The sequence below is a fragment of the Triturus cristatus genome, chromosome 3_2 (assembly GCF_964204655.1).
Source record: "Triturus cristatus chromosome 3_2, aTriCri1.1, whole genome shotgun sequence".
NCBI lineage: Eukaryota > Metazoa > Chordata > Amphibia > Caudata > Salamandridae > Triturus > Triturus cristatus.
In genome coordinates, this window is record NC_140584.1 from 693,253,407 (window position 1) to 693,269,582 (window position 16,176).

Here is a 16,176-nt window from a genome sequence, read left to right on the forward strand (position 1 = left end):
CAATGACATGCTCCCTATATAGCAATTGACGAGTATTCCCTGAATTACTTTGTCTAGTTATGTAATACGTACTTAGATCCCTTTAGAGGATTCATCATAAAAAAAATTTTTTTTTTTTTTTGTTTTTCCTTCCTTTCCTTTCTATTTAGATTCAGCCATCTTTGTATAGTATTCTATATAATGATGCCACCATCACATGGGGAATGAAGGCATTTGTTTATATTCCAATTCACCCCCATGCGTGGCATTATACCACAGGTAGTTCTTAATGATCTTTTTTAAAGAAAAGACATAGGGTTAAAGGGGGCCAGTTTCTTAAAGAGTACATACCCCTTATATATGTGTCAATCATCATCCGTACAGGATTTATTTAAAGATGGGACTAATCACCTGTCATCATTTTAGGGCATTCAGACTCACAAGAAATGGTAAAGTTCATCATTTGTATTTAGACCCAGAGCTACAGTTCTTAAGCGGCAAATCCAACCAGCCTCTGCTCTTCTAAGAATCGATTCTCTATTCCCACCCCTCTCCGGTATTTTTATGTGTTCCAATGCATGGAACCATATATCTGTTTTAGATGGGTGATGTTCATGGATGTGTATTGCTACTGGATAACGCTCATCCTTGTTTTTTATGGCCCTTATGTGCTCCTGGATCCTGATTTTTAAATTTCTAATACTGCTGCCTATATAGATTTTATTACAAGCACATCCAAGGGCATAGACTGTGTAAGTTGAATTGCAATTAATAAAAGTATTAATTGTATAGCCTTTTTGAGTGTTGTACCGGAAATCTGTTTTTTTGTTGCATCCAAATTTACATACACTGCACGAACCACATATAAAGAACCCTGATGGTTTACAAGGAAGCCATGTGATTGGTCTTGGGTCGGTTTTTTTAATGTAACTTGGACAGAGAATCTTTTTCAATGTTTCACCTTTTTTATAAACCACTCTCGGTTTTTTAGGTACACTTCCAGGTGGCATTTGTTCATTGGCAATTAAATGCCAATTTTTTCGTAGGATGTTATATACATGATCACTGTAAGCATTATACTTGGTTATAAACAGAATTTCTTCCGTTTTTACCCCTATATTTGCTTTTTGTTGACTTGATGTTAGAGTAGTTTTGCGATCTATTTTTAATGCCCTTGATTCTGCTTGTTTCAGACATTTTTCTGTATATCCCCTATTTCTGAATTTATGTTTGATGTCATTAATGCTTTTTGTGAAATTGCTTTCCTCACTACACGCACGTCGTGCTCTAATCATTTCCCCGAAGGGTATGGCATTGATAGTGGACCTGGGGTGTGAACTTTCAGCATGCAGGATACTATTGCATGCAGTTGGTTTAGCAAACATTTTACTTTGTATTTGATTGTTTGCCACATATAGATTTAAGTCGAGAAAGTCAATAGAATCTCTAGAGTAAGTGATGGTCATTTTTATATTAAATCTATTTTGATTTAGGTATCTATGGTAATCCATTAGGTCTTCCACTCCTCCATTCCATATTAGGAGCACATCGTCTATGTATCTCCCATAAAAAATGATATTATTGCTCCAATTTTTTGAGCCTTGTCCCCAGGCGTGCTCCGTCTCATACAGACCCATAAAAAGGTTCGCATAAGACGGAGCAAACCTGGATCCCATGGCCGTGCCCTGCTGTTGTAGAAACCATTTTTCACCATGCATAAATGCATTCATACTGAGAATCATGCGAGTCATTTCAAGGAGCATGAGAGTATGCTCCAGGTGACAAGCATTACGTTTGTAAAGGAAGTGTTTTAGAGCTTCAAGTCCAACATCAGGTTTTATGCATGTATATAGACTCTCAACGTCTAAGGATACAAATAGAAGATCATTACTGTCCCAGACAAAATCCTCCAGCTTACAAAGGACATCCCTACTATCCTTAAGATACGATGGCAGATTCTTAACAAAGGGTTGCAAAAACCCATCTACATATTCAGAGAGGTGCTCGGTTGGTCCCCCATTGCCCGAGATAATAGGTCTTCCTGGGGGAAATCCCCCCCCTCCTTTATGAATTTTCGGGAGAATGTAGATGCATGGTTTCCTAGAATCCTGTGCTAGTAGGTATTTATATTCTTTATCAGACAAAAGACATGATTCATGCCAGTCGCGTAGACTAGCATTGATATTTTGTTCAATCAGTTTCGTTGGATCCTCCTTAAGTTGTGTGTAACATTCGCTATTTCCCAATTGTCTGTCAATTTCACCCAAGTAATCACATCTATTCATCACCACAATGTTTCCTCCCTTATCGGCTTCCCTTATAACTATTTCTGGATCTTCCCTTAGTGATGTTAGCAATTCCCTTTCTCTTTTAGTTATATTGTATTTGTGTTTACAATGGGCATTTCCAGTGTGTTTATCCTCCAACTGATGTAACTGTTGTGTGACCCTATTGTAGAACTCATCAATGTGGGTGTCCTGTGTTCTGGGTGGTTGAAATCTTGATCTATCTTTTAAACCACTATCTATTGAAGTGTCCTCAAAAATTTCTAACATACTTGCAGTATCCGTAATATCAATGTTATCATCATCATTATCAAGAGTGGCCAAAAGATGTGTAGCATTAAGATCTGCAATGGTTAGTGAGGAAACATTTGGATGGTCAGACAATACATTTCGCATACAAGGTCGATTTTCAAAGAACTTTTTTAATCTCAATTTTCTTACAAATTTGAAGAGATCAATGTGGACATCAACAAAATCACATGAGTTCGTAACACAAAAGCTCAATCCTTTACGTAGGATGTCCTTTTCACAATTGGTCAAAGTTCTTCCTGACAAGTTTACAATATTCAATTCATTTGCGATTCGATTATTGGCAGTAGTTTCATCCTCACTCTTACATTCATCCAATATGATGTTCACTTCCTTACTTGTGTTTTGCTTTGCATTCTGGTTTGTACGCCTATTTTTGTATTTCTTCCCTCCCCTCCTGATTCTTGGTTTGGGTTTTTCTTTTTGTTCCCCAGTCTGTAGCGTTTTACTTCCCGTAAAAAATGGGACGAGGTGGAGGTTTCCAGATTACTTACTCCCTCCCCCGGATCGCTTTCAATAGAGGACAGGGAAGCACTAGTGTTGGAAGACACACTCTCCGCCTTTTCAGTGGTTTTAGTAACTTTGGATGAAACATCATCATATTTTTTAGAAAAAGTAAAGATGCGGCCACTCGCATAGTCTGCCTCATCTCGTAATATTTTCTTCTGTTTTTTGTCTTTCAGATAAATCTGGTATGCCACCAGTTCCTTTTTAAGGATTTCATAGTTCTTAGCAATAGCTTCCTTTAAATTTATATCAGCAATTTCCTTTTCTAATTTCATAATCTCTTCTTTTATTTTGCTAACCTTTCTTTCAGAGTTAGTTATAAGAATCCTCATCATGCGATATGATGCATCATAGAGGCCTTCCTCCCAATCATCTAAGAGGTCCTGTTCCAAGTCCTCATAATTCGGGAAAATTAAAATTCTCAGGCCCCGTGGGATTTTCTTGTTCTCAATATATTTTCGCAATGTTGCCCCATCCCACCATTTGGCCAGTTCCTGTTTTTTCAGTTTTTCCAACCTGAAAAATTTCTCCCTCAGTCCCTCATTTTTGGGAGAAGTTGTTGTGGGGATATTAGCCTTGGGCCCCTGTAATTTAAACAGGTCCCCTAATAGCGCTTCTCGGTTATCATCGAAATCCATTATGCGTATATCTCAAAATAGCAAAAGGATAGTGCTAGTTCACCCAATTAAACAATTTGTTAGAAAAGGAGAGGATTTGGGGCAAAGCACAACCGCACCTATCCCTAGTGAGATTATTTAAATAGATGGTGCTAATGACCGGAGATCCAAAGCCTCTAAATCTCCTGAAGCTACACACTTCAAACAACCAAGGCAAAATTTAACGGTCCAGCACCCAAAAAGCAACAGATATTAGACATTTGTTCATGACATAAATAAATGTCGACAGTTCGTCTTTCAAGAAATGGATTTTCAGCAGAAACGATTCTTTTCTTTTTTTGATCCTTTATTCAGAAATTTTCTTTCAACATGTTAAAACAGACCATAGCCAACGCGTTTCATCCTCACGGACTTCTTCAGGGCTATAAACAATACATACATATACATAAAATTAATATACATTATTTACACAAAGTTTCTCATTTTATATTACACTATATACAATTCAAACAATCATAACATATGATTAAGAAAAATGACTTTAACAATTCTTTTAACATGAAAGAATAAAGCAAAAGTACTCAAAATTCGTTATTTCCTTCTGCCCATTTTTCAATACATCTACTATGGGATCATAATCACTCTGCTGAATTCCAAATTACAAGAGAGGAACAATTATATATACTATTCCAAGAGTATTTCATTTATTCAAGATTCCATGTACGTTTCACATCAACACATACTCTCATATTAGAGCAACTCAACAACCTTGGCTAGAGTAGTGAAAAAGTGGTATCAATTCCAACAGGCTTACCATAAAATAATAGCTTTGTTTTTCTGTGGTCTGTGCTCTTTCCTTACGATTGTAGGTAGTCTATTTGTTGTGTGCGTTTTTACAATATCTAAAAAAAGATATTATTTTTTATTTCACATTTTATATAAAAGAATTTCTTTAGATCTTATAAGGTGCGAAAGTATGTATACAAGCTTCGTGGTGTTATCCACAAACAGATAATAAGGTTAGGATACGGGGATTTATGCTATTTCTTACTTTCCAAATTTCCAATTTCAATTACTTTGCATATCCCTACCTGACAGAGTGCTCTGGCGATTGAAAAACCAGTTCCTTATATTTTTCCAGTTTGTTGGATTAGTCAGTATCCGCCATTCCTCAGTCAGAGAGTATCTATCCAAGAGTAAATAACAAAGGTCTGTTGCTATTCCATCCGTGGTAACCATATACCCTGATTACACATATACCACTTTATTTCTCCCTAGTTTTCCCCTTCTTTTTATGTCTCCTTTCTATTTAATGAAAACATGCTACTGCGTTATTATCTCAGTTTGGATATAATGTTAATCCAAAACTGGGTATAATTAAATTTTTGTCCCAATTACTAATATGGATCTAAATTAAACATGCTCATATCACAAAAATATTTTAGCTAAAGCCATTCTTTATATGAATCTAATATGAACATGCTCACAAGGCTGTAGGAATTTAAAACTAACACAACTCTCAATTCCAAGGTGGGTATATTCTCCTCAATTTTATTTCCCAAAATTATTTTGGCTGAGAAAATGTAAAAAATAAAAAGATATAAATATAAAAACACAAACAAGTTCCCTTGTATTCCAGTAATTCCCCATTAGTCTTAATTTCCCTGGTATTTAGTTACTTCCTCATTGATTCCAATATTTTTATCCATAGGCTTACCTTTCCGTTTTTTGTCTGCCGGCTACTCGCGTGGCGTCATTGTTACCAAAAGAAGTGTGAGTATCCAGTTTAAATACCCCGCTCTAATCGAGATGCACAGCACCTGTGTTAGATCGCCGCCTCGTTCATTAGCTATTTCTAGTTTTGGGCGCCATGTTTGAATAGGTAATTTAACATATTTTCTCCTCGTTGTTAGACCTAAGAGGATCTTTTTCGTCATTCAATTACTTTATCTATTGCACTCTTGCGCAAATGTATTTATATCCACTTCCTATTTTTAAACCGAGAAATATGCCGGCACCTTTATTCAGTTATCGCATCTTCCTATAACGATTTAAATTTCGGTCGCCATCTTAGAATGGGTTTTAGTATATGATAATCAACTCAACCCAGCTTGAATCCCAGCTTTAATCGGAATTCAATGCACCTCGCCGCCTCGTTCATTAGCTATTTCTAGTTTTAGGCGCCATGTTTGAATGGGTAATTTACCATATTCTATCCTCGTTGTTTTACCTAAGAAGATCTCTTTCGTCATTTAAATAATTTTAATTCATTAGCTATTTCTAGTTTTGGGCGCCATGTTTGAATAGGTAATTTAACATATTTTCTCCTCGTTGTTAGACCTAAGAGGATCTTTTTTGTCATTCAATTACTTTATCTATTGCACACTTGCGCAAAATGTATTTATATCCACTTCCTATTTTTAAACCGAGAAATATGCCGGCACCTTTATTCAGTTATCGCATCTTCCTATAACGATTTTAAATTTCGGTCGCCATCTTAGAATGGGTTTTAGTATATGATAATCAACTCAACCCAGCTTGAATCCCAGCTTTAATCGGAATTCAATGCACCTCGCCACCTCGTTCATTAGCTATTTCTAGTTTTAGGCGCCATGTTTGAATAGGTAATTTACCATATTCTATCCTCGTTGTTTTACCTAAGAAGATCTCTTTCGTCATTTAAATAATTTATCTAGTGCACTCTTGCGCAAATGTATTTTATCCACTTTCTATTTTTAAACCGAGAAATATGCCGGCACCTTTATTCAGTTATCGCATCGTCCTTTAACGGTTTTAAATTTTGGTCGCCATCTTAGAATGGGTTTAAGTAAATGATAATCAACTTATCCCAGCTTTAATCGGAATTCTATGCATCTCTGTTAGATCGTCGCCTTGTTCATTAGCTAATCGTAACATTGGTCGCTATTTTAGAATAAATACTTAACATGTTTCATTCTCGTATTATTATTAAGTAAAAGTTCTTTTAGGCGATTTCTAATTTCGGTCGCCATCTTAGAATGGGTGTTGTGCCACAAATTGTTCGCGTTTCTTTTACTTAAGAGCCTAATTATACTCTAATACCTGGGAGAAATAAAGTGGTATATGTGTAATCAGGGTATATGGTTACCACGGATGGAATAGCAACAGACCTTTGTTATTTACTCTTGGATAGATACTCTCTGACTGAGGAATGGCGGATACTGACTAATCCAACAAACTGGAAAAATATAAGGAACTGGTTTTTCAATCGCCAGAGCACTCTGTCAGGTAGGGATATGCAAAGTAATTGAAATTGGAAATTTGGAAAGTAAGAAATAGCATAAATCCCCGTATCCTAACCTTATTATCTGTTTGTGGATAACACCACGAAGCTTGTATACATACTTTCGCACCTTATAAGATCTAAAGAAATTCTTTTATATAAAATGTGAAATAAAAAATAATATCTTTTTTTAGATATTGTAAAAACGCACACAACAAATAGACTACCTACAATCGTAAGGAAAGAGCACAGACCACAGAAAAACAAAGCTATTATTTTATGGTAAGCCTGTTGGAATTGATACCACTTTTTCACTACTCTAGCCAAGGTTGTTGAGTTGCTCTAATATGAGAGTATGTGTTGATGTGAAACGTACATGGAATCTTGAATAAATGAAATACTCTAGGAATAGTATATATAATTGTTCCCCTCTTGTAATTTGGAATTCAGCAGAGTGATTATGATCCCATAGTAGATGTATTGAAAAATGGGCAGAAGGAAATAACGAATTTTGAGTACTTTTGCTTTATTCTTTCATGTTAAAAGAATTGTTAAAGTCATTTTTCTTAATCATATGTTATGATTGTTTGAATTGTATATAGTGTAATATAAAATGAGAAACTTTGTGTAAATAATGTATATTAATTTTATGTATATGTATGTATTGTTTATAGCCCTGAAGAAGTCCGTGAGGATGAAACGCGTTGGCTATGGTCTGTTTTAACATGTTGAAAGAAAATTTCTGAATAAAGGATCAAAAAAAGAAAAGAATCGTTTCTGCTGAAAATCCATTTCTTGAAAGACGAACTGTCGACATTTATTTATGTCATGAACAAATGTCTAATATCTGTTGCTTTTTGGGTGCTGGACCGTTAAATTTTGCCTTAAATGGATAAAGAAAACTGTGATTTTGAGAAGTAACCTCTACGCACTTTAAACTGATAATATATGCTTAAAAACAGGTGACACAACAAAACATCTAAAAAAACAAACCCATATTTTGCGGACAACTGTAGTATGGTTGGAAGCATTAGAAAATTATTTTGGCAGTTCATGTCCTGTGGATGTTTCTACAACCAATTTTTAGTTGAGGATACATGCTTCATGGTAGCAAGTAAATGCATTGCCAAAGTCCAACATAAGAAGTATGCAAATATTTAGCAGTAGCGGTTACAAACATGCCACACGTATTTGGAATTCTTTTTACAGATCTGCAAGACGCAAGGAAGGAAACATTTAAGGCCTACATATCCTGGTATCCCTAAATCATAACGTTAATGTGAGACCTCTAGGTAACAGCTGGTCATGAACAAGCTTTTCACAAAAAACCTGATGGCAAAAGTCCTCTACAAAAAACAGGAAATGTAGTTCCTATAAGCCAGAGGAAAAAGATGACAGACTACACAATCAGTAACTTATTTGTGTTTTTGATAAAAACAGAAAACGTCTACAATGGAAATGGAATTTTTTCGTACTCTACATTTCCATGAAAAATAGTACTAGGATGAGTTTTCGACGAGTATTTAAGAGTCTACCAAAACAAAATTTAACACTTCAACAAAAAGAACAATTAGGAAGAGATAAGTGTCTTTATTTTAAACTCATTCTTTATTGCTGTAATTGTGGCGCATCGAGCAATGCGCACAAACACTAACTGTACAGAAACTGCATCTTTTTAAAGTATTGTTGTGGCCAAAAGAACATACTAAACGTTCTTGAAACGCCGATAATCAAATGTTAACCCCTCCTTCCTTGAGATAGGACGTTCCCCACCCCTCAACAATCGAATGCTGAGCTAGGTGCGGCCTTAAACTGTCTGCCACAAAATCTAACCTCCTGTAGTGCCTTCTTCAGGAGAGAGACTGGTATCAAATGTAAAGAAAATAACACACAAGTTATAGCGATGCAGCCAGCAACCACAGGCCACAACCACCATATGGCAAAAGGAACACCACGCTAGACCACAGGACCGAATGCTGCTTGGCAGCTCGTAAGAGCCACTGGCTTCCAGGACCACGCTCAATGGCCAGGATGATATAGATTAGGGTGGAGCCAGCAAGTTCACACAGTTTAGGAGACATCACAATAAGACAACCATCACCATAACCATGGAAGAGCAGCAGAGACTGACTATTTAAAGTCAAAATTTGCAAAACTTGGACGATCTGAACTTTTTGCTAATCCATGCCTAATTTCAAAGGGAGATCTGGAGTCCGTTAAACAGGCCTTTTTGATGGATAGGAGGACCCTGAGAGAAGAAGTGGAGCTTCAGAAACATAGTGTGAGGAAGTTTGTTATGCTAAAGACTACTGAGGCTCTTGAACCATACCTGGCAGGTTCACTGACCACACATGAAAAATTCTTACTGACCAGATTTAGGTTTAATCTGTTCCATCACCTGCTTATTAGACCTAAGACTGATATTTTTAACAAATCAGCAGCGCCTTGCGGCTGCGACGTAAAGTCTCCGCAGGATATGCTGCATTTTATTTTTTTATGTAAATTTTATGAATTTTCACGCAAGCGATACTTAGTAACTCTTTTTAAAAAACTTGGTTTTAAACAAATCAAATTTGCAGCTTTTGCACAGTGACAGTATCCTCCAAGTTAAGGAGTTTTTAAAGTTATCTGTCAGACTGAGAAACTGTCTGGACCAGTAATGTTCAATTCATGAAACTCTGCCCTTTTTATGTACCCATACCATCAATGTATTTCCTCCTGTGCACTGGCACTTGGTGAAATGTATGGTTTTCTTTTCTTCTGTGACAAAGTATTGTATATTGTAAACGCACTTTTATGGTTTGCTAAAGAACCGAAATAAAGTATTTTATTGATTGAGTGGATATATAACTGTTTGGATGGAGGATTTAGTAGCTGTCTGACTGTCTGTTTAAGTGAGTAATTAAAAGTGTCTCACTTAATACATGGATTAGTAACTAAACTATGTGAATGTGTGCATCACTGTCTCTGTTGTTGTATAATATGCTGCATCAGTTGGGCACTAACTACATGAGTGTGTATATTAGTTATTGACTAGTTGGGTGAGTATTTGTATGGGACACTGAGTTTGTGTGTGGTCGGATGGGGTGTGTGTAACTATGCATAGATGTGTGAGTCGTTGATTGACTAGGTGTATAGGTTTAAGAGTGCATGTGGAAACAGTTGTTTGGGTGACTGAGTGTATTTATTTGTGTGTTGGTGAGTGAATATATGTTTTAGTTGTACATCTTCAACAAAGTAAAAAAATAAAAGGCATTGTATGTGAGAGTTGGTGTATATAAATAAGTATGTGTAAGAGTCAGTGATTGTGAGAGTAACTATATGAATGAGTGTATAATTGTAATGGTGATTTTTTAACATATTAACTATGAGTTACCATGTGTTTGAATAAATGAGGTGTTGTTGGATAATTGTGTAAGTGAGTAAATGTAAGTGTGATTAATTTTTTTCATGAGTGAGTAGGATGACTGCATAACCGACTAAGATGACTGCTGATGTGTCAATGTCTATATACGTGTATAAGTGCATTTGATAGTGTTCTATTAATTCGTGACTGCATGTATAAATGATTCTGTTGTTTTTTTTTTCTTTTTTTTTTTTTTTTTTTATAAAACCTTTATTGAGCATGAAGAAACAGTACACAGCTGTACGCCTACATCCTGAATGATCAGGCCGGCAGCGACAACATGCAGTGGGGGCATCGATGAACACATTTCGAAAAGCAATCTCTGGTTTACACAGCATGTCGCCTACAACCCAAACGGGCCGGCCGCGTAGCATAGGAACTAGAACTGTGTAGGCATGTAGTAGTGGACAATCAGAGCTGCATGAAGTGATCCAGTATGAGGAACATGAGGTTTCATTCAACTTTAATAACGGAACCAAACAAGTGCTACATAAACTGTGCCCTTCCAGCAGAGATCCAGCACATCCAGCCCAAGGCATCCATGGCAATGTGTCGCTTGGCTGTACGGATCGCGTATCATGCCATGGCGCGCAGGCATCAACCAGGGTGCCGACGTCCCGCGCCCCAAGGCACTGTCTAGTTAGCTGGGAGGGCATGGCAATGGCCCTATTAGAGAGCATGACATGATGCTGCCTCCTGTAGTGTCGTGCATGCTATGCCGTAGTGGGGTGGGGGGGTGGGGGGGGGGGGGGGACACAATAAGCTCGCGACTCCCTCCGCCCGCTTATCCCGTGAGTGTTAGGTGATTCCACGGGACGCGTGAAGCCCAGCAGAGTGTAGCAAGAGCGCCGGCGAAGCATGTATGGGGAACTTAAAGGAGTGCGGGAGGGGAGGGGGCCAAATCGGTGTCAGCTGGTAGTGGATTAGGTGCTGGAGCCGGCGAGGTAGACCGACCCTCCACTGGCTCATCCCAACTCGCGCCTGTCGTGGGCTCGTCTGGGAACTGTATTTTTAGAAGATACGCAGTGAGGGGACCCCAAAGGTCCTTGGGGCGCGATTTGTGAGGTAGAAGGTCCGAATAGTTGTGCAGTTGTTCCTGCCAAGTTGTCATCGTATCCAGCCAGGTTTTGAATTTAGGCGCTCGTCCTCGCCCCCACCTGCAAGCGACATGGCGCTTTGCCAACAGAAAGCCCATCGCAAAGAATTTCCGGTGCGCCTTAACCGCGTGGTTGGAGAGGCCCAGCAGGACAATCTTAGGACAAGGAGCGATGCTCACCCCAATCATTTCAGTGAGAGCTGTAAACACCTCCCCCCAATAGGCGGCAACGGCCTGGCAGGACCACGCCAGATGCATGAAGTCCGCCCCTGGCCTTCTGCAGCGCAGGCAGCAATCATTGTCCCGGAGTCCGAAGCGGTGTAATTTAGCGGGTGTAAAGTAGAGGCGATGCAGAAATTTAAAATGAACCAGGCGGAGGCAGGCATTTCCCGTCACCGCGCTGGTATGGGAGCAGCTCTCCTCCCACTGGGCGTCCGACAGTGGTTCCCCCAGATCGCAATCCCAGTCATTACGCGCTCGGAGAGTGGGGGGGGATGGGGCAGCCTGCGCGTGGGTATATAACATGGAGACCACATGTGTCGGAGTCCCCTTCTGCAGTAGGGCATGTAGGGGCGCCATGGTATCAGGCTCGCTCGGAAAGTCGGGGGTGACTGCCTTGATATTTTGCCGGAGCCGAATGTAGAGAAAGGTATCCATAACGGAAGGAGTGGTGTCCCCGAAGAAGTGTGTAGCCGTACGGAAACTCCCCTGGTGGTACAGATCTCCCCAGGTGTGCACCGCAAGCTTTGCGAGCATTCTACGGCCAATCTCCTCACGGGCCACACTCACCCTTGGATCGTGGGCCAAGGCCATACGTGGGGAGTATAGGAATTTCACTTCCATGTGGTCCGCCAGTCGTTTCCAGGCACTGACAGTGCAGTCGACCGTGGTGGGGTCTCTATGTTCTATTCGGGCTGACGTGTACAAGTATCCGGAAGGTTGTTCCGGCCTCATATACCCATCTTCGACTGCCAAGTGAGCCATAAAGGGGGGGGGGGGTGAAGCCAATAAGCGGCAAAGTGACCTTGTGCGCAATCATAATATCGCTGGAAATTGGGGACATCAAACCCCCCTTGGTGGTAAGGTAGCATAAGGGTTCGCAGCCCGAGTCGGGCCTGCTTGCCTCCCCAGATAAGTCGAGATAGCTGGGAGTTGAGGGCGCGGAAGAAATAAGCGCCAGGACTGTATGGTATGTTTGTAAAGAGATACAGCAGCTTGGGGAGGACCACCATTTTAATCAGTGAAATCCGTCCCGCCATTGACAATGGGAGACGGATCCATTGGGAAACTTTGTCCGTGATTTTATCCACAACAGTCCCGTAGTTGGCTCTAATCAGGGCTTCCCGATTTCTAGTCACCTGGATGCCCAGGTATTTGATCTCCTCTTGCTCCCACACTAGGGGATAATCAAGAGGGAACCGTGTAGTGTTGTCCGTCAAGGGGAACAAGGCAGACTTCGTCCAGTTTATCTGAATCCCCGAGATGGCCCCGAATTTAGTGACTTCCCGCAGCAAAGGGTTCAAGTTTTCGCGCGGCTTATGCACATAAAGAGTCATGTCGTCGGCATATAGTGCAATGAGCAGTTGGCGCTCAGGGTAGATAAGAGATCGGTGATTATGATGCTGCCGAAGCTTGGCTGCTAAGGGCTCTATGGCAAGTGCGAACAGCACCGGGGAGAGGGGACAACCCTGTCGGGTCCCCCTGTGAATCGCGAAGGGGGGGGAGCGGGCACCATTAAGCAGCACCATTGCTTGAGGCCGGCAGTACAACAGTCGGATCCAGTCCAGGAAATTGAAGGGCATGCCCATCTGTTCCAGCAAGGCCAGGAGGTAATCCCACTCAAGGGAATCGAACGCCTTAGTGGCGTCAAGAAAGACTGCGGCCGCCTCGCTCTTCGGGTCAATATCCTGTATCACCGCCTGGAGAGTGCGCAAATTATGAGAAGTTGCACGGTTGGGAACAAACCCGGCTTGGTCTGGGAGCACGAGGCGCTCCATCAGGAGATTAAGGCGAGTAGCCAGGACCTTCGCTAATATTTTAACGTCTGTATTTAACAGCGAGAGGGGCCTGTAAGAGTCGCAATATTCCGGCGACTTACCAGGTTTTAGCAAAGACGTTATGAGGGCCTCTCGCATCGTGGCAGGCAGGGATCCCTCCTCTAATGAAGAGTAGTACACCTGCTGTAGAATGGGGGCCAGCACATGCTTGAAGGCTTTGTAGAAGTCGATCGGTAATCCGTCCGACCCTGGCGCCTTTCCCGACTTCATGGACATAATTGCGTCCGTTATCTCATCTAGTTCCAGTGTATGATGGAGGAACTGCTGCTGTGTGGGGCCCAGCCATGCAAGCGCGGTGTCATCAAGGTAATCATGCAACACTATCGGAGCGGTCCTGTGGGAGGAGTATAGCCTAGTGTAGTGATCCGTGAGGACCTTGAGTTGGTCAGCAAGATCCCGCTGCGGGGTACCATGCTCATCCAGCAAGGCAGCAACATAGTTGCTATACCTAGGGGAACGAGTCGCGGAGGCTAATGCCCTGCCAGGTCTGTCGCCCTCGCCGTACACTCGGGAGACATAGGGTCTCCCCAGAAACTTACTCTCCTTGGCTGCGGCTTCCGTGTACTCATTTAGCTTCTCTCGCATCTGCGCCGCTGTGCCGGGCTCTCGCCCATGTCGCTCCATTTCGTTCTCCAACTGACGGAGTTCAGCCTCGAGCCTGCTTAAATCTCCGCGTAGAAACTTAAGGACCCCACCTCCCTTAGCTATGCACCATCCTCTCACGGTAACTTTGAACGCCTCCCAGACTGTAGTAAGGCTGGAAACGGAATCTATATTTCGCTCAAAAAAGTCCTTTATGTCTTGCTCAAGTTCCGCTTGAAACACCGAGTCTGTGAGGTGTGCAGGATTCAGTCGCCAACTCAGGTATGGGGAGACCGTGAGGGGAATACGCAGGGACAGAAGGACCGGAGAGTGGTCAGAGAATGTGCGAGCAAGATGGAGTGCTCCACTCAACCAAGGGGAGAGGCCAGATGAAAGGAATACGTAGTCAATACGCGCCCAGGTGGAATGTACTGCGGAGTGGTGGGTGCCCTGCCGGAGCGTGGAGTGAAAGTGCCTCCAAGCATCAATTAAGCGGTGCTCGTCCACTATGTTCAACAACGCGCGTTGTGTGTGCGTGTAGTGCGACGCCTGCGGGTGTGACCTGTCCATCCCAGGCCTGAGTGCAGTGTTGAAGTCGCCCCCCAATATAATGTGGGAAATACCTAGGGACTGAATCTTACCCCACATAGTGAGGAGTGCAGAAGGGTCATCCGTGTTGGGGCCGTAGTAACAGGCAAACAATATCGTATGCGAGTGTAGTGTACCCCAAGCCATGCAGTACCGACCCCCAGAGTCCACCTCAGTACCCGCCAATGTAAACCCCATCCCCCGTCTCACTAGTATGGTCACCCCTCTCGCGTAATTCGAGTATGACGAGAACACCCTGTTCGTAGCCCACCGTGACGCAAATGGGGGGGTCATCCCCGGTTGTAGGTGCGTTTCCTGGAGCATGGCAACGGACACTCCCTGCCGAGTCAGGTAGCTAAGGACTTGCCTCTTCTTCCTTGGGTTGTTTAACCCGCGCACATTCCATGAAAGCAACTGAAAGTTCTGCGCAGGGCGCTTATCAGTTAAGTCCCCCATTCCCCCGTGTAAAGGCATAAGTGGCATGTTCTCACAGCTTGCAATTGCTCGTAGCACTTAGTAACGAACTCCATAACAAAACCCCATTGAACTACCCCCCCCACCCATCCCCCCGCATCTTGTACTGAGGAAGCAGCTAATCCAGATGCGGATTGAAGTATTCGACCACCCACGCCGGCTACCCCAACTGGCCGGGTAAACAGTACCCACCCATCCCCTCCCCCTCCTATCAAACCCAGCCCAACAAACAGAAAAAATACAGCAACTACCCCTGCCTTGATGAGGAAAGGGGTACTTTGGGGTGCGCCCATTGGGGGGATCGTACTCTAGGGGCGCCAGACCTGCCAACCACCTCCCTACTTGCACCCACGGGGACCCAGAGTCACACTAGGCCCTCAAAGTGGGACGGAGGTGGGCGACCGGGCACAGAATATAACAACGACCAAGCCAAGTGATATTGTCATGAAACAAAGAGAGGTACCTCACCAGGAGTGACGTTGATCCAGTCGGGCAAGTGCTGCCCCAACAGCAGTGCGAGTTAGAGGGGGGAACAGCATCCCCGATATGTTCAGTCCTGCTGCTCCATCGGTGAGGGCGACGGTGTCCGAGAGGGCCGCGGCCCAGCAGCCCCCCCAGCCGAATCTCCACGCTGCCGCCTGAGGAAGTCCTCCACCTGCTGCGGCTGCTGAAAAAACAATTGTTTGCCCTGGTGTGAGATCTTCAGTTTAGCAGGGTATAGCATTGCATACGGAATCTCCCGGGCCTGCAGCTTCTTTTTTACCCCAGCAAATTTCCGACGGGCCTCCTGCACCGATGCAGTGAAATCGGGGAAGAAGGACAGCGTAGTGTTGCAGTAGAGCACTGTTCCCATCTCCCGCGCACGTCTGAGCACCACATCCCGGTCTCGATAATTAAGGAAGCGTGCAATTATGGGCCGGGGCTGGCCGCCAGGGGGGGGACGGGCAGCAAGGGACCTGTGGGCTCTCTCCACAATGAAGTGAGGGCAGAAGGATTCCCGCCCGAACAGGTCGG